Raw genomic sequence first — 22822 nt, 5'->3', positions numbered from 1 at the left:
TTGAATGTCCTCAGGACAATGGCATCTGGCTTGCCCCAAAGCAAGATCTGAGGAAGACTAACAAGGAGGATGCAGCCAGTGCCTTTGGTGATCTGGCGTCAGAAGTCACAAGTCACATATCTTAGACTGGGTGATTTACAAATAATAGAAATTTACTTCTCACAGTTCTGGAGGCTGGGAATTCCAAGATTCAGGAGCTGGCAGATTTCGTGTCTGACGAGGGCTGGCTCTCTCTGCTTGAGATACAGCACCTTGTTGTTATGTGTCGTCACATGCAGACCGGTGGAAGAGGGAAAAGGGAGAAAGGCGGGGTGAAGGCTGTTTTATAAAGGCATTAATCCCATTCCTGAGTGACTTCACCACGTCCTAAAGCCCCCACTTCTTTTTTTTTTTTTTTTTTTTTGAGACGGAGTCTCGCTCTGCTGCCCAGGCTGGAGTGCAGTGGCCAGATCTCAGCTCACTGCAAGCTGCGCCTCCCGGGTTTACACCATTCTCCTGCCTCAGCCTCCCGAGTAGCTGGGACTACAGGCGCCCGCCACGTCGCCCGGCTAGTTTTTTTTTTTTTTTGTATTTTTTTAGTAGAGACGGGGTTTCACTGTGTTAGCCAGGATGGTCTCGATCTCCTGACCTTGTGATCTGCCCGTCTCTGCCTCCCAAAGGGCTGGGATTACAGGCTTGAGCCACCGCGCCTGGCCAGCCACCACTTCTTAATGCTATCACATTGGTGATTAAGTTTTCATATTTGAATTTTGGGGCACACATTCAGACTATAGCACATACTGTCAATTCCATTTTATTATTTTTGTTAGAAGCAAGTCACTAAATCCAGCCCACACCAAGGAGAGGGGAATCAGGCTCTCATTTGACAGGAGGAGTATCACACAATTTGTGGACATATTTTAAAACCACAACAGAGACTGGATACAGTGCCTCATACCTGTAATCCCAGTACTTTGGGAGGCCGAGGCGGGTGGATCACCTGAGGTCAGGAGTTCGAGACCAGCCTGGCCAACATGGTGAAACCCCATCTTTACTAAAATTTAGCTGAGCATGGTGGTGGGTGCCTGTAATCTCAGCTACTTGGGATGCTGAGGCAGGAGAATTGCTTGAACCCAGGAGGCGAAGGTTGCAGTGAGCTGAGATTGCACCATTGTACTCCAGCTTGGACAACAAGAGCGAAACTCCATCTCAAAAATAAATAAATAAATAAATCTCATATGCTTGACACTTCAGAAAGTGCTGGGCAACTTTTCTTGATAGTAAATAACACTGTTAAATACAACTAAAGTGTTATGAACTTCTAGAAAACAGCTGCCTAGAATACTTAGTGCCAACATTCTGGATGAATATTTATTCATTTATATATTTACATTTAGATTTCTCTCTATCTCTGTAATGAGATAAGGGCAGTCTACGAATGTACAAAGCTATTGAGTCATAAACTAGTGGATTTTTTTTTTTTTTTGAGACAAGGTCTTGCTCTGTCACACAGGCTGGAGTGCAGTGGTGTGATCTCAGCTCACTGCAACCTCTGCCTCCTGAGTTTAGGGATTCTCCTGCCTCAGCCTCCTGAGTAGCTGGGACTATAGACATGCGTCACCACACATGGCTAATTTTTGTATTTTTAGTGGAGACAGGGTTTCACCATGTTGTCCAGGCTGGTCTCGAACTCCTGACCTCAAGTGATCCACCTGCCTCGGCATCCCAAAGTGCTGGGATTATAGGCATGAGCCACCACTTCCGGCCACTAGTGGATGTTTGTATCTATAATTATAAAATACTATAATAAGTGATTATCTGTGCATACATGCTTTCCGCCTATGTTGTAAAATACACAATGAATTCTGTAAATTACGTATTGTTTTGTATGAGAATCAAATCTTTTTTATGCGAATCAGAGTCAGAGCTGAAGAATTTTACAGCTTGAAGAAAGCTTGCAGATGGTCAAGTTCAACTTTCTCATTTAATAGATGAAAAAACGGCTGGGTGTGGTGGCTCACGCCTGTAATCCCAGCACTCTGGGAGGCCGAGGCAGGTGGATCACCTGAGGTCAGGAGGTTGAGATGAGCCTGGCCAACATGGTGAAACCCATTCTCTACTAAAAATACAAAAAAATTAGCCAGGCAAGGTGGTGGACACCTGTAATTCCAGCTACTCAGGAGGCTGAGGCAGGAGAATCTCTTGAACCTGGGAGGCGGAGGTTGCAGTGAGCCAAGATAGCGCCACTGCACTCCAGCCTGGGCAACAAGAGCGAAACTCCATCTCAAAAAAAAAAAAAAACAAAAAAAAAAAACATGAAAAAACTTGAGTCTGTAATAAACAAACAATTTTCCCCCCTAGAGTTCTCAGTTTGTGGCAGAAAACCACAGAGGGTCTTTTGGTAATAATGTTAGAAATGGAATTCAATGGTCTTTTGAGATCTTTGTTTTTTTCAGTCCTGAATATCTATGTTGTCTTTTTTTTTTTTTTTTTTTTTTTTTTGAGACGGAGTCTCGCTCTGTCGCCCAGGCTGGAGTGCAGTGGCGCGATCTCGGCTCACTGCAAGCTCCGCCTCCCGGGTTCACACCATTCTCCTGCCTCAGCCTCCCGAGTAGCTGGGACTACAGGCGCCCACAACCGCGCCCGGCTAATTTTTTGTATTTTTAGTAGAGACGGGGTTTCACCGTGGTCTCGATCTCCTGACCTTGTGATCCGCCCGCCTCGGCCTCCCAAAGTGCTGGGATTACAGGCGTGAGCCACCGCGCCCGGCTCTATGTTGTCTTAAAACAACTTTCAGGAAAGGCACAAAAGGCATAACATTCTCCCTATTTTAACATTGTTTGCAAGTAAGTTACAGAATAGCCCATTGGATCTTTCAAGGTCACTTAGTAACTTGTTTGTAGGAACTGGGAATGAAGCCAAGGTTACAGATTCATTTGTTTAGATTCTTTCCACTCATTTATTACTTACCTCTGAAATGTTATTGCCATTTATCACAAACTAAATTGGCTTTATTATATATGCAGAGAGGATTAGGTAATAGCTTTACCTTGTCTTTGTGGAAGACCAATATACACTCATATCTGTGAACACATGATGAATTATGTACTTATGTAATTTGATCTTCGATAGGGAGAGAATAAAGGCAGGAATAGACCTGTGGTTTCCTGACTCTTAGGTTAGGTACATTAACCATTAAACTTCTATCTACCGCACTGAAATTTTATAGCTTTTATCAACAATTAAATTTGTATGACTTACTAGGCATACAAAGTAAACGATAAGATAGTTTTATTTACTTTGTCTTTTTTTTTTTTTTAACTGAGAGCCATTATATTGGTGAACACATTGTGAATATGTACTTAATTAAATGTGCAAGATAATGTGGATAGTATGAAATATCTTGGTTTATAACGGAAAATTCTCTTGTATTTCTTTCTTTGTAGAGGTTTGTTTGTTCATTTGTTTTTTTAAGTGACAGGGTATCCCTTTATTGCCAAGGCTGAGGTATAGTGGCACAATGATAGCTTACTGTAACCCTGGGCTCAAGCAATCCTCCACCTCACCACCTCAGCCTCCCAAAGTGCTGGGATTACAGATGTGAGCACCACACCCAACCTGTATGTATAGGTTTTTAAAAAGTAGTTGTAATTTTGCATAATTACAGCTTTTTTTTTTTGTTTTTTTTTGTTTTTGTTTGTTTTTTTTTTGAGACGGAGTCTCGCTCTCTCGCCCAGGCTGGACTGCGGTGGTGCGATCTCGGCTCACTGCAAGTTCCGCCTCCCGGTTTCACACCATTCTCCTGCCTCAGCCTCCCGAGTAGCTGGGACTACAGGCGCCAGCCACCACACGCGGCTAATTTTTTTTGTATTTTTAATAGAGACGGGGTTTCACCGTGTTAGCCAGGATGGTCTCAATCTGCTGATCTCATGATCCACCCGCCTCGGCCTCCCAAAATGCTGGGATTACAGGCGTGAGCCACCGCGCCCGGTGGATAGCTTTTTAAAAATAGTGCTGGAGGTGATGGTTCAGGAGACAGAGGTAGGAGGATTGCTTGAACCCAGGAGGTTGAGTCTTCAGTGAACTATGATTGTGCCACTGCAATCCAGCCTGGGTGGCAGAGTGAGACCTTTTCTCAAAATAAAAGAAAAGAGAAAAAAAAAGTGAATAAAATTTTTGATGGAAAAGCATTTTAGTATATTTTGATGTTTTCAGTTAATTTAGTATCTAATACTGTTATAAAATTATTGGCTTATACAAAACTGTATTTTCCAAAGAAATAGTTGGAAATGAAAGGTCTGTTTTAGCATGCTATGTTATTTAACAAGTATTTATTGCATGTCTCATTTGCCATAGTTTTTAATATTAATAGTTCATATATTTCCAGTTACTGAATACATATTTGTTTCTAGATTGTCAGTAGCTGCTTCAAATTCAGTATGTTCCTAACCTGCCTAATTATCTTGATTTCTTAGTTCTACTTCTTTTATTCTCCTCATTTATCTTAATGGCACTTCTGGAAACCTTGAAGTCATTTTCACATTTCATTTTCTCTTACCCCTCAAAGTCTATCTCCAAATCTTTGAACGGATTCTATTTTCTCTTCTTCATCCTCACAAACTCCCAAGTTCAGACCCTCGTCCTGTCTTGCTTGGGCCTTTGTAGCAAAAGTCTATCTAAAGTAGACAGTTTTGATCTCACCATCTATGCTCACTGTCACTGAACCAGGCAATCCATGTGGCTGCTAAGTTACCTTACTAAAATATAAATCAGATCACATTATTCCTCTTCTTAATACCTCTTATAGGTGCATTCCTGTTTCCTCAAGGGTGAAGGACAAACTCTGCAGTACCTGAATGGATCTCAACTTACCTTTCTGAAGCCTCTACTCATACATATCTTCATATCTAAACATCAATCCCATCTTCCTACTCAGTCTCCAAAGCTGGTTGGTTGTCTTTCCTCTGCTTCTCCTCTTAGAGCAACGGTCCCTACATTTGTTGGTACCAGGGAATGGTTTCGTGGAAAACAATTTTTCCACAGACTGGCAGCAGGGGTGAGGAGGTGCAGCAGGAGATGGTTTGGGGATGATTAAAATGATTCAAGCACATTACATTTATTGCACACTTTATTTCAATGATTATTACATTGTAATATATAATTAAATAATTATACAACTCACCATAATGTAGAATCAGTGGGAGCCCTGAGCTTGTTTTCTTGCAATGAAATGGTCCCATCTGGGGGCGATGGGAGACAGTGGCAGATCATCAGGCATTAGATTCTCATAAGGAACACGCAACCTCGATCCCTCACATGCACAGCTCACGATAGGGTTTGTGCTTCTCTGAGAATCTAATGCCACACTGATCTGACAGGAGGAAGAGCTCTGGCAGTAATGCGAGCGATGGGGAGCAGCTGTAAATACAGATGAAGCTTCATTCCCTTGCCCAACTCTCACTTCCTGCTGAGATGAGGTTCATAACAGGCTACGGACAGGTTCATAGTCCAGGGGTTGGGGACCCCTGTCTTAGAGAACTTCTACTGTCCCTTCCTCCACATGGTGTTCTCTTCTCTAAGCAGAGTGAATTGCCCTCCTCTCTGTCTCCCTTGACACTATGTGTCTATCTTTATTATAGCTCCTATTGCACAGCATTGTTTGCTTTTCCCATTACTGAACCAAAGGGCAGGAACCAGCTCTTATTCAAACTAGCAAGGGGCCTGCAAGTCAATGTTTGTTCTAGATTTAAAAAAAAAACAAAAAAACAAAAAAAAAACTGTTATGTATAAACCATTCTTGGAAAAATGATTTTTTTCCACTTTCAAGAAGTACTTTCATATGTGGTAGGGAGACAAATGCTTTGTTGACTATCATCAGAATTCCAGAATTCAGAATTAGCCAATATACTGTGGTGAAGTAGATTAGGACTGTAGCATAGAACTGTTAGTAACAGATTGGTTTGAGTGGGGTATTTTAATTCTTTTTTTTTTTTTTTTTTTTTTTAGATGAAGTCTCGCTCTTGTCCCCCAGGCTGGAGAGCGATGGTGCGATCTCAGCTCACTGCAACCTCCGCCTCCCGGGTTCAGGGATTCTCCTGCCTTGGCCCCCCAAGTAGCTGGGATTACAGGCGCCCGCCACCACGCCCGGCTAATTTTTGTATTTTTAGTAGAGATGGGGTTTTACCATGTTGGCCAGGCTGGTCTAGAACTCCTGACCTCAGGTGATCCACCGCCTCGGCCTCCCAAAGTGCTGGATTATAGGCGTGAGCCACCGCGCCCGGCTTTTTTTTTTTTTTTTTGAGACAGGGTCTTGCTCTGTCACCCAGGCTTGAGTGCAGTAGCCCCATCATGGCTCACTGCAGCTTCAACCTCCTGGTCTCAAGCAATCCTCCCACATCACTCTCCCTAGCAGCTTGGGACTATAGGTGCGCGCTCCCCCCCCGCCACCTGCCTGACTTATTTATTTTTGTAGACACAGGGTTTTGCCATGTTGTCCAGGCTGGTCTCAAACTGCTGGGCTCAAGTGATCCGCCCACCTTAGCCTCTCAAAGTGCTGGAATTACAGGCATGAGAGCCACTGTGTCCAGCCGAGCATTTCTTAAGTACATTATATGACAGACTAGAAAATTTCTTTTTTTTTTTTTTTTTTTTTTTTTTTTTTTTTGAGACAGAGTCTCGCTTAGTCGCCCAGGCTGGAGTGCAGTGGCGCGATCTCGGCTCACTGCAAGCTCCGCCTCCCGGGTTCACGCCATTCTCCTGCCTCAGCCTCCCGAGTAGCTGGGACTACAGGCGCCCCGCCGCCTCGCTCGGCTAATTTTTTGCATTTTTAGTAGAGACGGGGTTTCACAGTGTTAGCCAGGATGGTCTCGATCTCCTGACCTTGTGATCCGCCCGCCTCGGCCTCCCAAAGTGCTGGGATTACAGGCGTGAGCCACCGCGCCCGGCCTTAGAAAATTTCTTGTAACTAATGATTAATACTATTTTTTCTTAAAAGAAAAGTAGTTTTAGCAAGTGTGTATGGTTTTAACCCTTGAAACCTGAGGTGTTGGAATAAAAATAAGAAAGAAAATTGTTAATTAAATCTCTAATATTTCATTTAAAAGTTCATGTATCTGATGTAAGAAACAAAATTGTTTCTGCATGTGTGTAGATACTACAATCAATAGTAAACCTGACCCCTGACCATAAAATTCTGTCAGCTCAGCTTTCCACAGTTATTCTTAGGAAAGAGTGGCTTTGCTGCTTTTATGTAATTGGCAATCCATTATTGGAGTAAAACTCAACTCAGAAAGTTTTGGGCTGGGTGCGATGGCTCACACCTGTAATCCCAGCACTTTGGGAGGTCAAGGTGGGTGGATCACAAGCTCAGGAGTTCGAGACCAGCCTGGCCAATACGGTGAAACCCCATCTCTACTAAAAACACAAAAAAATTAGCCGGGCGTGGTGGTGCATGAGTGTAGTCCCAGCTACTCCGGAGGCTGAGGCTGCAGAATTGCTTGAACCTGAGAGGCGGAGGTTGCAGTAAGCTGAGATCGCACCACTGCACTCCAGCCTAGGCAACAGAGCGAGACTCCATCTCAAAAAAAGAAAAAAAAAAAAGGTTTTGTTTCGTTTTGGTTTTGGTCTTTTTGGAGACACAGGTCTTGCTTTGTTGCTCAGTCTGGAGTGCAGTGGCCTGATCATGGCTCACTGCAGCCTTGACTTCTTGGGATTAAGCGATCCTCCCACTTCATCCTCTCAAGTAGCTGGGACCACAGGCGTACACCACCATGCCCCGACATTTTTTTTTTTTTTTTGGTAGAGATGGGGTCTCACTATGTTGCCCAGGCTGGTCTTGAACTCCTGGGTTTGAGCAATCCTCCCACCTCCCAAAGTACTAGGATTACAGGTGTGAGCCACCACACCCAGCCAGTTTTCATGTTTTTAATTTTTGCATTTTATAAATAATATTGTGCATTTATGAATAAAGCTTTTGCTGTATTTCAGATTATTTCCTTCAGAAAGAATTCCAGATATGTGATTACAGGTTCCAAGAGTTATGAACATTCCTTTTTTTTGAGACAGGGTCTCACTGTGTTGCCCAGGCTGGAGTGCAGTGGTGCCATCATGTTACTGGAAAGGAGTCCTCATCCAGACCCCAAGAGAGCGTTCTTGGATCTCATGCAAGAAAGAATTCAAGGTGAACCCATAAAGTGACAGAAAAGTAAAGGAATTGGCCAGGCACCGTGGCTCACTCCTGTAATCCTAGCACTTTGGGAGGCCAAGGTGGGCAGATGACCTGAGGTCGGGAGTTCGAGACCAGCCTGGCCGAGAGGTTGAAACCCTGTCTCTACTAAAAGTAAAAAAAAAATTTAGGTGAGCGTGGTCTCAGCCGCCTATAATCCCAGCTACTTGGGAGGCTGAGGCAGGAGAATGGCATAAACCCGGGAGGCGGAGCTTGCAGTGAGCCGAGATCTGGCCACTGCACTCCAGCCTGGGCGGCAGAGCGAGACTCCGTCTCAAAAACAAACAAACAAACAAACAAAAAAGTAAAGGAATAAAAGAATGGCTACTCCATAGGCAGAGCAGTAGCTTGGGCTGCTGGACTAAAACTACCCATAGTTATTTATTGATCATATGCTAAACAAGGGTTGGGTTATTCATGAGTTTTCTGGGAAAGGGGTGGGCAATTCCCAGAACTGAGTGTTCCTCCCCGTTTTAAACCATATAGGGTAACTTCCTGATGTTGCCATGGCATCTGTAAACTGTCATGGTGCTGTCGAGAGTGTCTTTTAGCATGTTTATGTATTATAATTAGCATAAAATGAGCAGCGAGGATGACCAGAGGTCACTCTCATTGCCATCTTGGTTTTGGTGGATTTTGGCCAGCTTCTTTACTGCAACTTGTTTTATCAGCAAGGTCTTTATGACCTGTATCTTGTGCTGACCTCCTATCTCATCCTGTGACGTCTAATGCCAAACCTCCTGGGAATGCAGCCCAGGTCTCAGCCTTATTTTACCCAGCCCCATTCAAGATGGAGTCGCTCTGTGGTCAACGCCTCTGACAATCATAGCTCACTGCAGCCTCAAATTCTTGGACTCAAGGGATTCTTCTGACTCTTCAGCCTCCTGAGTAGCTAGGACTATAGGTACATGCCACCATGCCTGGCTAATTTTTATAATTTTTTTTGTAGAAATGGGGTTTCACTGTTTTGTTCAGGCTGGTCTTGAAAATCCTGGGCTCAAGCGATCTTCCCACCTCAGCCTCCCAAAGTGTTGGGATTACTGTTGTGAGCTTCAGCATGGCCAGTTATGAACATTCTTTTTTTTTTTTTTTGAGATGGAGTCTCGCTCTGTTGCCAGGCTGAAGCGCAGTGGTGTGATCTCGGTCACTGCAATCTCTGGCTCCTGGGTTCAAGTGATTCTCCTGCCTCAGCCTCCCGAGTAGCTGGGATTATAGGCGCATGCCACCACACCCAGCTGATTTTTGTATTTTTAGTACAAAAACGGGGTTTCACCATGTTGGTTAGGATAATCTCGATCTCCTGACCTTATGCTCTGCCTGCCTCAGCCTCCCAAAGTGCTGGGATTACAGGCGTGAGCACAGCACCCTGCCATGAACATTCTTAAGGGTTGAATCACAGTGCCAAATAGCTTTATAAAGAGATTATTTCAGTTTACACTCCCACTCACAATGTCTGAGAGTACCCTTTTTATCTCACCAGCCTTGAATGTTATCTTTTACTTAAATATTTACTAATATGATACCCAACTAAAATGTTGCAATTTTTGGTCTGTTTGCTGTTGTAGAGGATAGGATAAAATCAAGGCTTTTGGAGTCAAATATACATTTGGGTTTGGTCACCGCTCTGCCACTTCCTAGTTTTGTTACATTGGGGAAATTACCTCTTTTTAAGCTGTTTTTATTCATGGATTGTTTTTTAAAAGGGCCAATAACAGTATTTATCCCAGAGGGTTTTTGTAACCATTAAAACAGACAGTCATGTAAAAGAATTTCACACCAGTGTCTGGCACCTGATTAAAAACAGTGAATCCTTCACTTTCAGTTGCAAAAGTGTGTTATATAATTTCATTTGACTAGTGTACTATGTAGGAATTTACAAAATACTTTTTTTCTTACCTACTTCATGGGAAGTATTACATAATAGTTTGACTATGCCTGCAACCTGAAGTGGTAGGCTGAACAATAACCAAGATAATTCTTGCAACCTAGGGAGAAGGTAGGGAGTGATCTTTTGGTGGTCCCTAAGAACCACAAGAACCTATTTGGTTACAAAGCACACACCTGGTTCTCATCCTTGAGGAATTTGCTATCTAAAGGCCCTTGAGTTTTACCCTTGAGTCTCTTGGGGGCTTTTAATTGTTCAGAGAGGTCTCAAAGGGCAATAGTGGAAACTCACTGGAGAGGCAGGCTAGTGAAAGTGATTTACAGATATTTCCTGGAAAAGCTACTGTCTCACCTAAGGTAAATGCTAAGGCAGGAAGTATAGGAGTTATTTGTCCTATAAAAGTACATATACTCAGTTTTGTAATTTGAATCTAAAGTTTGTTCACAAAAGCTAAGCCAAAAAAACTATTGCAAACAGGGCAAGCCAGGCGAATCTGATTTTGTGCGCTTGCTGTTTGTATATTCACAGCAAGTTTTGCTCCCTGAATCATCCCATCCGACAATGCTGAGGGGACGCAGCATGGACAGAAGACTGATCCAGAAATCAGGAGCTTCCTGTCTCATCCCAGCCACTAAAGTGAGTGGGTTAGACTTAGTCTTAAGATTGAATGCCTAACTTTCTCTAAATCTAGAATTATGTAGCTTTGGCGGCGCTTTGGGGCCCTACTTCCAACTTTTTCTTGCTAACCCACTCCTTCCAACTGCCAAAGCATATCGTTGGTAATAAAAAATTATCACACATCCTTGCTTGGATTAAAATTTGCACTCCTGATTTGGGGTCTTATCCATTGAAGTTTTGGTGAAGTTTTAAAATTGTCGCTGAAAAATTAAGTTTTTCTAGTTGGTTAAAACCTGCCAAAATAATGTAAACGTTCTTTGTTGCAAATCTAAATTCCGCTCAGGTAGGCCCTTTTCTCTCTCCCAGTCCAGGATCTTCAAACCTAACAGCCAAGTCTCACGCTCCATTTGGTCCCCGGCTCCCTCTGGGAAGAATTCCTCCTCTGGGGGCGACGGCAACGCCCTCAGTGAGTTTGCTGGCACCAGCGGGAGTTTCAAGTTTCCACTCGTTGGGGAGGCGGCGGGCACACTCCGCGCTTTGGGCTGGGCGGCTCCGCTTCCCTCGACCGCAGGCTTCGCTCGAGCCCAGCGCTCTCCAGAAGGGCTCGACCCTCCGGCGCGTTCGTCCTATTTCCCTGGGGGCTCCCGAGCCCGCAGCCTCCCCCCTCGCGTTGGCCGGCCCTAGACCGCGACCCCCGGCCACGCCCAGAGCCAGGCCTGCGGCTGCGAGCCCGCGGGAGGGGCGGGGCGCGGGCGGCCCCCGGCGGCGGCGTTGGCGCTCAGGCTGCGGCGCGAGGCAGGCCGGCCGGCCGGCAGAGGGAGGCGGGGGGCGCCGGGCAGCCCCGCCTTTTCCCCGAGGAGGCGCCGAGCGGCCATATTGCGGAGCTGTCTGCGGTGGCGGCGGCGCCTGTCGTCTCCCGCGGCCCAGCGCTCGCACCACCGCCTCTCCCTCCCTGCCGCAGCCGAGCCGCCGCGCAGCGCCCCAGCCACACGCCGGCGGGCAGAAGTCGCCCGCTCTCCGGGTAAGCCGCGGCGCCCTCCCTTCCCCCACTCCCCGCTCCCGGTTCCTCCGGAGACGCTGAGGTGGCGGCGAGAAGTTGCGGGGCCCGCGCTGCCCGGCCGTGGCGCCGCCGCCAGGGCCTGGGCGCGCCTCCGCTCGCGCCCCTCGGTCGAGGCGCCACCGTGGTAATGGCCCGGCCGGCCAGGCTCCTATCCGGGCTGGCGGGGGCCGCGAGGCCCTGCCCGAGTCGTGGCTGAGCCGCGGCCCGAACGTGCCTGCCGGGCCAAAGTCGACCCTTGCCGCCGCGCGATTCTCCTCTCCTCGGGGCGCGGGGTCTGCCTTCAGCGCCGGCCTCGGACCCCCGCGCCCTGGGGACGGTGGGCTACCGCTGCCTGGACTGGGCCCCGGGCCCGGGCTGGCGTCGTCCCAAGGGTTGTTTGCAAATCCAGATATTCATCGTAGGTAGAATTCGATTTTGCATTTATTAGAACTTGTCCCCCGGCCTCCGGTTTGAAAGGAGGGGTGTTGAATTACTAGACAGCGTGCGTTCCGCCCCAGTGGCAAAGGGGATGTTGCATGACAGGGTTTGGGGCACCAGCCGCTCCCACCGCCAGCACCCGCCAGGCCAGGGCCGCGGTTCCCGTGCACAGCTCTCCCTGCTGCTGTTGCAGCTTGGAGCCCCTAACTTTCTCGGGCCCTTGAGGCCGCTCAGTTTTAGCGTCTCAGACCCCACCAGACAAGTTCAGTTCATGATAGCCCTCTTTTCCTTTAAAGGATTCTAAGCTCAATTCCCGGACTAAGTTTGAAAGGGGGCAGTGCATTTTTTTTTTTTCTTCAGTTTAAACAGACTACATCACTTCCTAAACAGATGTCACGTTTCTTCAAACATTCCCAATATTTGGTTTTTTTTTTTTTTTTTTCTTAAAGAGTAATTATTAGGTTGGAGGTGTGTTAAAAATCAACTTCATAAAAATATATTTTAAAATCCAGTTGAGATTTTGGTGGAAGACACGTTGCTGAGGAGCTCGATGGCAGTCTTGTGGCACTAACACTGGCAGGATGTAGATATAAAAGCCTAAGATGATAAGGGTTTATTTGATAAACGAGTACTTTGACATAGACATTGCAATCTATTGTTTACGGAGCATACTTCTTTTTTTTTTGGAACACTAAATACTCTTTTATATGACTGATGGAGCTAAGAAGGAACAATTACCCCGTTCATGTTGCTGGATAAATAATGGCTTGATCCATTTGCCAAAACAGCATCACTGGATTTGAGAAAGGAGACTAATATTCAGGATTGCAGTTTTTTATTTTCAGAATTCCTTTGCTTTCCCCAGTGTACTTTATCTTCCAGAGACTAACAATACTTTACTTCAAATACAGCAACATGTAAAACACTCCTTTTGAAGTTAATCGTATGCTGTAAAGAGGATTGCAATGACTTTCTTTGCTTAATCGCTTTTTTATATATGATGGAATTTAATAAACAGTTGGTGTATTAGTAAGGAATGAATAGACATTGGCATTCTTTACAGTTTTATTTAAATGAGACAGAATTTGATTATGGCACTGAAATAACGTTGAGTTCTTGACCTTAGGAAACACATACAATGTTTTGTTCACTCCTGTATCCACACACATGGAAGAGTATGTAGGAGGGGCTCAGAAGTAGTTGTAGAATAGATGTAATTTGGGTGTAGGGAAAATACGTTGAGTCTGTCTTTTTTTTTTTTTTTTGGAAATTTTGATTAATTAACTGAAACTCAATTTAATTACTTTTCTTTTAATGCTAAGAAATGACAGACTTTGCTGTTCTTTCCCTCCCTTGCTGAGTCTCATTAGTCTCTGGGATGGGGAACGCGTTGTTTTTTGTTTATTGGTTTACTATTCCCAAGAGAAGAATTGGATTTTTTTTTTTTTTTGGAGTCAGTACATTTTTACTCAAGGAATTCCATGTTGTGATTTCTTCCACTGTCCATCAAGTTCACTTTAGATTCTCTAAAGAGCTGCAGTCAAAAGATTTATCTTCAAATTAGTCCTTTTTAATGAAACTGATGCTTATTTTAATCCAGTTGTCCTGTCAGCCCATCTTGCTGTCGCCCAGGGTGGTATACAGTGGCGTGATCTCAGCTCACTGCACCTCCGCCTCCCGGGTTCAAGTGATTCTCGTGCCTCAGCCTTCTGAGTAGCTGGGAGTACAGGCGGGCACCACCATGCCCAGCTAATTTTTGCATTTTTAGTAGAGACGGGGTTTTGCCATGTTGACCAGGCTGGTCTGGAACTCCTGGACCTCAGGTGTTCTGCCTGCCTCGGCCTCCCAAAGTGCTGGGATCACAGGCATGAGCCACTGCGCCGGCCAGAATTGGATTTTATTGTTCATTTTTTATCTTTGGCAGGCTGTTGAAGTGAAACTCTTTATGTGTTTTTATTTTGCTTGCAGTTCTCAATCTTTTAACCTACTCTGTGTGATCTGATATAGTAGAGTCTGAAATGGTGAATAATGGTGAGAATCTTGTTTTTTCATCCATTTTTAATTTAATGCATTTTAATTTATGCTACTAATGTTTAAAAACGGGGTCAAATTTTAACCAGTATTTCCTGTAGACCAAAGTCTAAAAAAATATGTTTTATTGAGGTTGTGAAGACTGAGCCATGCTAGTGGAGTTTATCTGTAAGGTGTAGCTAAATATAATTTCATGTTACTTCTGTGAATCTGGGAAGTCAACCAAGTCACTCTTGGGTGTCAGGGACCTTCCTGCAGACCACGAGCTGGCAGGTGGTACTTAACTGATACTGCCCCTGGGGTACAAGATTCAGTGGAGCTGGATTGGGTTGCTATGGACTCCACCCTCATTGTAAGTCTCATGGCGTTACTGATCCAGTTAAGGCTGTTCTGGTAACTTCCTTGATTGTTGCAGCCAGGTTGTGCACACTTCTTTGGTGGTAGAGGTGTCCAGTCTGGCCCCAGAGAGTTCCTGAATTTCTAGCCTATTTTAGAGAAATCCTGCTTTTCCTATTTAAGTTTCTTGTATATATCTTAATATTTATATTGAATGTGTAGTTTAAGCCATTTTTTAAAAAAACTATAAAAGTCATATATTTTTTGGCAAAGTTTAAAAACCCAGAAAAATGTGAAGGAAAAGATCAAAGTTCTCCGTACTCCCTAGAACACCCCAGCCCCTTTCCCAGTCCTGTTTTCCATAGGTAGCTGCTGTTGGCAATTCCTTGTTTACGGAAAATGCCAGTAGGTATGCAGGGATAAACATATACTTTGTATCCCTTATTTGTGATTTTAAAGTCTTGTTAAAATAGGGTTACATTGTAACAGACATTGAAAGGGTGCTTATTAACTTGTGTTAAACATTGAGTAAATCATATTTCTCATGTTTTCATCATTTGAATAAAAGCACACAATAGAATTCCCTATGCTAATTCCCAAGCGTGTATATGTGCAGATTTGTTTTGTACAGATTTTCTTGATTAATGATTGAAGATGAAGTTTACTATTTGTTTTCTTCTAGCATATGGCATATAGTTGACAATGAGAAATGGTGTCTTTTAAAAACAGAAGGTTTATGATTTGATGTGGGAAATATCCACATCTTGCTCTTAACGAAAAAAGTTTGCCAACTCCTTAGAAAAAACATCCTGTTGAAAGGATATTTTAGATACAGAATTGAAGAAACAGGTACTGCACTGTTTATTTTCTCTAAGATTATGGAATTTATAAAGCTATGAACTTCAGTATTAGTAACTGAGATAATGGACTGTTTTCTTCTGAGTTGTAGATAATCTCTATGGCTTTCAGGACGTTAAATGCTTTTTTAAAAATTTATTTGTGAAAAGTTTAAGTCAACTAGGACTGACTGCAGGTAAATTTGTGAAGTGAGCACTCTTCAGTTTTGAGCCTTAGGTCATTTTAGATGCTTTGGCATCAAATAACAGAAAATTCTCCAATTGGTTTAAACAATGAGGAAATTTAATGTCATTTTTTTCTTATTTTTTTTTTTTAAAAATAGGGTCTTCCTCCATTACCCAAGCTGGCGTGCAGTGGTGCTATTACAGCTCACTACAGCCTTGACCTCCTGGGCTCAAGTGATCCTTTAAGTTCCTCCCACCTCAGCCTCCCTAGTAGCTGCCACCAGAGGTGTGTGCCACCATGCCCAGCTTTTTTTTTTTTTTTTTTTTTTTTTTCGAGACAGGGTCTCCCTCTGTTGCCCAGGCTGGAATGCAGTGGCGTGATCTCAGCTCACTGCAACCTCCGCCTCCGAGGTTTAAGTGATTCTCCTGCCTCACCTTCTGTAGTAGGTGGGATTTAAGGCACAAGCCACCAGGCCCAGCTAATTTTTCTATTTTCTTTTTTTTTTTTTTTTTTTTTTTTTTCTTTCTTTTTTTTTTTTTTTTTTTTTTGAGACGGAGTCTCACTCTGTCGCCCAGGCTGGAGTGCAGTGGCCGGATCTCAGCTCACTGCAAGCTCCGCCTCCCGGGTTTACTCCATTCTCCTGCCTCAGCCTCCCAAGTAGCTGGGACTACAGGCGCCCGCCACCTCGCCCGGCTAGTTTTTTATGTATTTTTAGTAGAGACGGGGTTTCACCGTGTTCGCCAGGATGGTCTCGATCTCCTGACCTTGTGATCCGCCTGTCTCGGCCTCCCAAAGTGCTGGGATTACAGGCTTGAGCCACCGCGCCCGGCCTTCTATTTTCAATAGAGACAGAGTTTTACCATTTTGGCCAGGCTGGTCTCAAACTCTTGACCTCAGGTGATCTGCCCGCCTTGGCCCTCCCAGAGTGCTGGGATTACAGGTGTGAACCATCGTGCCCAGACAACAACTAATTTTTTAAAAAACCTTTTTGTAGAGATGGGGTATCCCTATGTTGCTCAAGCTGGTCTCTAATTCCTGGGCTCAAATGATCATCTACCTGGGACTTCCTGCCTTGGACTTTTGGCCTCCCAAAGTGCTGGGATTATAGGTGTGAGCCACCATGCTTGGCCAGAATTTATCTTACATGCTAAAAGTCCAGAGGTTCAAGAATGGTTAAATAATGACATCAAGAACTCCTCTTTCCAACTCTCTTCCCTGTGATTTTTCCCCGTTAACTTCATACTAAGACTGCCCTTCCCCGTATCAATTTGGCTGCTGCAAAGGAGCCAGGAGCAGTGCTGTGGACCTGTAGTCCCAGCTACTCAGCATGCTGAGGTTGGGGGAATCACTTGAGCCTGGGAGGTCAAGCCTACAGTGAGCCCCTTGTCCCAATCTGGCTGCTGCATCCCATCCAGACAGAGCAATATCCAAAGGAGTAAGAGGAACTGTTTCTAGAAACCCCCAAGCAGATGTCTTCTGAGTCTCATTGGCCAGGATTGGGGCACATTCCATATCTAACCAGTCAACTGGCAAGGGTAATGGAATTGCTCTTTCTTGCAACTCTGTTCCCAGTAGATTCTTTACTTCTTTTTTCTTTTTCCTTCCTGCCTCCATCCCTCCCTCTTTCCCTGTCTCCCTGCTTCTCTCCCTCACTGTCACCTCTCTGCTGCTAGAGTGCGGTCTCATGATCATAGCTCCCTGCCACAAACTCCAGGGCTTTGAACTCTACGGTTCAGGCAGTCCTCCCACCTCAGCCTCTGGAGTAGCTAAGACTACATGTGCATACCATCATGCTTGGCTGATTTTTATTGTTTTTAGAGATACGGTTTCACTGTGTTGCCCAGGCTAGTCTCAGACTTCTGACCTCAGGTGATCCTCCTGCCTCAGCCTCCTAAAGTGCAAGCAACCGCACCCAGCCCCGTTATTTTCATTATTCATCTATATTACATGTCTTTGGTTCTTTTTTACCCTCATCCAAAGTCATATCCGAAATTGATCCGTTACAGATAGTCATATGTAGTGAGCTCATATCTTTCTAGGTACCAACTTCAGTTAAATTATGAAAGGAAAAGTGTTGATTCCTGTTAAAATACTTGGCAAATTGTGGTCCATGGGCTAAACCCAGCCTATTCCCTGCTTTTGTAAATAAAGTTTTATTTGAACACATCATAGCTTACTTGTTTACATATTATCTATGACTGCTTTCCTGCTACAACAGTAGAATGGTTTCAACAGAGACTGTATGTATGGCTTACAAAGTCTATAATGTTTACTTAACTGGCCCTTTACAGAAAAAGTTTGCTGACCACTGCTTTAAGGTGTCAGTCATACATTCAGACAGTTATTATATGCCACTACTCTTTGCATTTGAGAATGGAAAGATGAGTAAAATACTGAGGAGTTCTCATGCTAATGGGAATATAGATGTGCCATATTGTATTCATAAAGTGTGTTAAGTGCTTTTTTTTTCTTTTTGATATAGTGTCTCTGTTGCCCGGGCCAGAGTGTAGTGGCTTGATTAAAGCTCACTGTGACCTTGACCTTCCAGGCTGAAGTGATCCCTCCACCTCAGCCTCCCAGGTAACTGGAACTATAGGGGCTTGCCACTGCTCCCGGCTTTTTCATTTTTTGTAGACACGGGGTCTCACCATATTGCCCAGGCTGGTCTTAAACTCCTGGACTCAAGTGATCCTCCTGGCTCAGCCTCCCAAAGTGCTGGGATTACAGGCGTGAGCCACCACACCTTACTTGTTAAGTGTTGTCACAGTAGTGTATATAAATGAATTAATACTCATTGCAGCAGCATTTTGAGTACAGTCTTCTGTGATGTGAGTTCTGGATGATGTTTCTTGCTTTCTTTTTTTTTTTCTTCTTTGTTAAATCTTCCTGTTGTTTTTGTAAATTGATAATCTTTTTTTTTTTTTTTTTTTTTTTTTGAGATGGAGTCTCGCTGTCTCCCAGGCTGGAGTGCAGTGGCTGGATTTCGGCTCACTGCAAGCTCCGCCTCTCGGGTTCACGCCAGTCTCCTGCCTCAGCCTCCCGAGTAGCTGGGACTACAGACACCTGCCACCATGCCCGGCTAATTTTTTGTATTTTTAGTAGAGACAGGGTTTCGCTGTGTTAGCCAGTATGGTCTCGATCTCCTGACCTTGTGATCCGACCACCTCAGCCTCCCGAAGTGCTGGGATTACAGGTGTGAGCCACTGTGCCCGGCCGATAATCTTTTAATAACCAGAGTGGCTGTGTTTATAAGAAAAAGTCCTGGCCAGTACATGGAATAATGTGGATACATGAATGCAACATTAGGACTCTTGTTTTGTTTTTGAGACAGAGTCTCACTTTATCACCCAGGCTGGAGTGCAGTGACATGATCTCAGCTCATTGCAACCTCTGCCTCCTGGGTTCATGCGATTCAACTGCCTCAGTGCCCCAAGTGGTTGGGACTACAGATGCGCACCACCACGCAGGTCACCACGCCTGACTCATTTTTGTATTTTTAGTGGAAACGGGGTTTTGCCTTGTTGGCCAGGCTGGTCTTGAACTCCTGACCTCAAGTGATCCACCCGCCTTGGCTTCCCAAAGTGCTGAGATTTCTGGTGTGAGCCACCGCGCCCAGCTAACATAAGGACTCTGAGTGAAAGGGAGAATGGGAACATAGAAAATCTCAGCTGTGGTTAATTGACTTTAGATCCCTTTGGCTTGGATTAAATTTTCTTAGCCATTGTGAGGACACCTGATAGTTAAGCTGTTTATAAGTTGTAGATTTAGAAAAACTGTAAAAACTTAGTATGGTTGTTTAGCAAAGTTCGTATATATCACCAGAAAGCTTACTACTTATATCTAATCAACAAGCAGCATGGTAATTACAGTTATTAAGTATATCAGATTATCTGGCCTTTAATTTGATTGTTAACTTAATTGAAATTATTGAAACAGTTTTGGATAGAGATGGTTAAGGCTTGAATTTGGGAGGCCTGGTTGTAAAGAGTTTTTTTTTTTTTTTGAGATAAAGTTTTGCTCTTGTCCAGGCTAGAGTGCAGTGGCACAATCTTGGCTCACCACAGCCTCGGCCTCCCAGATTCGAGTGATTCTCCTGCCTCAGCTTCTCAAGTAGCTGGGATTACAGGCATGCGCCACCACGCTTGGCTAATTTTGTATTTTTAGTAGAGATGGGGTTTCTCCATATTGATCAGGCTGGTCTCAAACTCCTGACCTCAGGTGATCCACTCGCCTCGACCTCCCAAAGTGCTGGGATTGCAGGTGTGAGCCACCGCGCCTGGCCGTAAAGAGCTTTTTTTCTTCCCCATGTTCATGTTGGTTCTCTCTTCTTAGTGATGCTTATTAGCTTGGTCATTTTACAACATAAAAAGAGAGAGGAAACTATTGCCCTTGACACTAATCAGCAGAAAAATTTAAATGAGTATTATGTGTAAGATTAATTCAGCAAAATCAACAGACATTTTGAGGCCCAACTGTGAACCAGGCACTGTATCAGTTTTTCTGAAAAGGGCGTTAATATCTAGAAAATTAGAAGCTTAATTTTTTTATAGTAATAGAACTGCCATATAGCCTCATTGACTGCATTAGAGAATATTGTCTAATTATAAAGACATGTAAGAAACATATTGACTTTGTTCTCTTTTGAAAATAAGCTATAATATCTGATGTTTCAAAGCACATCAAGGGTAGAATTATTTGTGAGAATTATTTTGTGTTTGCTTCTTTCCCGTTACATAAATGACTTTCATGAACTTATCTTTGTTTTCCCATTTCTAAACATTTTTATGTGAATGTTTAATGTTTTCTTAAGAGTGAAATGAGGAAGTTGAACTGGATTTAGCTTTCTTACCTTTTAGTATTTCATAATTGCAAATGATAGGGTATTATTTTATTTTCTGTTCACCTTAGGAACCATACAGATATGATTTTGCTTTTTAAATGTACAAAATTCTTAGAAGAGATTCTAAATTCAGTGTAAAACTTTGGTGTTAATATTGCAGTTCAGCTTTATAAATTTTAGAAATTTGCTATGCATTTTCAGTAACATGTATATTACTCAAATGTTGAATATTTCATTTCCTTGAAAATGTCTTTAAACCAGAAATCATTTCTACATGAGCAAGACTTAATATCTTATTTAAAACTGCCTCTCACCCTTACAGGAATTCCACTTACAGAGATGATCATACCAGTTGTTAATGTGCACTTAAAACATCTTTAGAGGTAGTCTCTTGACCTGATAACAATAGAGGAGAGAGCTTTAGTAGCCTACTTCTTGAAAAGCCCTAGTAATTGTTTGGTATGAACTTGTCTAGAATGGTATCTGAGAAAAGTAGAGTAAGATAATCAAAAGAGCCCAAGACTAGGATTTAAATGAACTTCTGTCTTTGTTAAGTAGCCCCCTGACATTGAACAAGTCATTTATCTGAATCTTAATTTCTTTGTTAGAAGAATGAGAGAAACACCTGTCTTGGGCAGGAAGGGGAAGGGCAGTTATAGTGAAGATTAGGAAATATAGGCAGAATGGAGAGTGAACATTCTACAAATGCTCCCTGTATTCACTACCCTTCTTGCTTTTGGCCTTATTTCTTTTTTTTTTTTTTGAGACGGAGTCTCGCTCTGTAGCCCAGGCTGGAGTGCAGCGGCCGGATCTCAGCTCACTGCAAGCTCCGCCTCCCGGGTTCACGCCATTCTCCGGCCTCAGCCTCCCGAGTAGCTGGGACTACAGGCGCCCGCCACCTCGCCCGGCTAGTTTTTTGTATTTCTTAGTAGAGACGGGGTTTCACCGTGTTATCCAGGATGGTCTCGATCTCCTGACCTCGTGATCCACCCGTCTCGGCCTCCCAAAGTGCTGGGATTACAGGCTTGAGCCACCGCGCCCGGCCTGGCCTTATTTCTTTACTTGCAAGATGGAGCTAAAAATTCTTGTCTTCTTTGCTTCACTTAGGGAAGACATGGCGTTATATAGATAAAAGTGCATTATTATTTGTTATTAAATTTATTAACACTGAGCTAACAGCATAATAATCATAGTTCTTTGTGTATTAAAGGCTTTAAACCTGGGTACCTATGACCTTGAATGGGGAAAAAGTTGCATCTTTATTTTTACATTTTCTTCTATTATTAATATAGACAACATTAACATTAGCAGTACAGTACCAGAGACTGTCTGTTTTTTAATTTAATTTTTGTTTTTTATAGCGATGGGATCTCACTCTGTTGCCCAGGCTGGAGTGCAGTGGCACCATCACTCCTGGGTTCAAGTGACCCTTTGGAATAGCTGGGACTACACATGCATATCACCACACGCAGCTAATTTTTTTGTTTTTTGTAGATTGCCCAGACTGGTTTTGAACTCCCGGCCCCAAGCCATCCTCCTGCCTTGGTCTCCCAAGGTGTTGAGATTACAGGCATGAGCCCCCACACCCAGCCCAGAGACTGTTTCTAATAGAAACAGTAGATACTTTTGTAATACGTTAAAGCTGTTAAAATAACTTACTTAAAGTATTAAAAAAGAAGTATATATATTAGTGTGTTTTTTATGTTTTGATAATTATATTCCAGTGTAATTCGTTTCTTTTGTAATTTTCTGTATTTTGTGCATGTATTTTATGCATTTAAAAATACTTTTCTTGGAAAGAGTTCATAGGCTTCACCAGCAGGGCCCATGCGGGAAAAATAAAATGATTAAGAACTTCTTTAGTAGATTCCATTATTGTGTTGATTGGACTGCCAGAGTTGCCTTATTCAGTTTATATTGTTTGTTGTGCTGCTTTCTCCCAGTAAATTGGCAGAGGAGTTCTCTTGGAATATTTTGGTCTCTGGAGAGATCACAATTATGTTCAGAGGTCATTTGTAAGTCTGAAAAGGCAAAAAAAATTAAAATAATTAAAATTAGGCTTAGGAAAAAGAGTATCTCAAAAGTAAAATCAGGCAATCTGCTATGAATTATTGATGCTTCAGTGCAGGCACTGCATGGACTAGACTTTATAACACCTGTTTTACCACCTGACAGGTGGGAGTCTTGTGCTATTGACTTAACAGAGCTCAATGTGTTAAGCGTGAGGCTATTTTTCCATTGTATTAGGTAGAAAGGAGACTGTTTGAGGGTTACCCTCAGAGTTAAAAGACAAAGGAGAGAATGTTTATTGTGGCTATTTTGTCTCTAATGTGTGGCAATGTGTTTGAGTACTTATTCATGTGAGTGGTTTTCTCGAAATGGGAGACGTTTGCTGGCTGGCAGCACCTC

At 43.6% G+C, this 22822-nt stretch overlaps 1 protein-coding gene across 2 annotated transcripts in view; it reads left to right on the top strand.

Annotated features, from left to right (window-relative positions):
- The first annotated feature begins 11592 nt into the window (after positions 1 to 11592).
- Positions 11593 to 22822, top strand: part of RDX (radixin) — a 115970-nt gene continuing 104740 nt past the window's right edge. For both annotated transcript variants that reach the window (XM_050757717.1, XM_050757716.1), the window contains exon 1: positions 11593 to 11727. The gene's annotated coding sequence lies outside the window, so the exon portion shown is untranslated. The remainder of the gene's footprint in view (positions 11728 to 22822) is intronic.

Source organism: Macaca thibetana, chromosome 14 (assembly GCF_024542745.1).
Source record: "Macaca thibetana thibetana isolate TM-01 chromosome 14, ASM2454274v1, whole genome shotgun sequence".
Lineage (NCBI taxonomy): Eukaryota > Metazoa > Chordata > Mammalia > Primates > Cercopithecidae > Macaca > Macaca thibetana.
The sequence above is the reverse complement of the archived record's forward strand: the minus strand, read 5'-3'. Positions and strand labels throughout refer to the sequence as shown.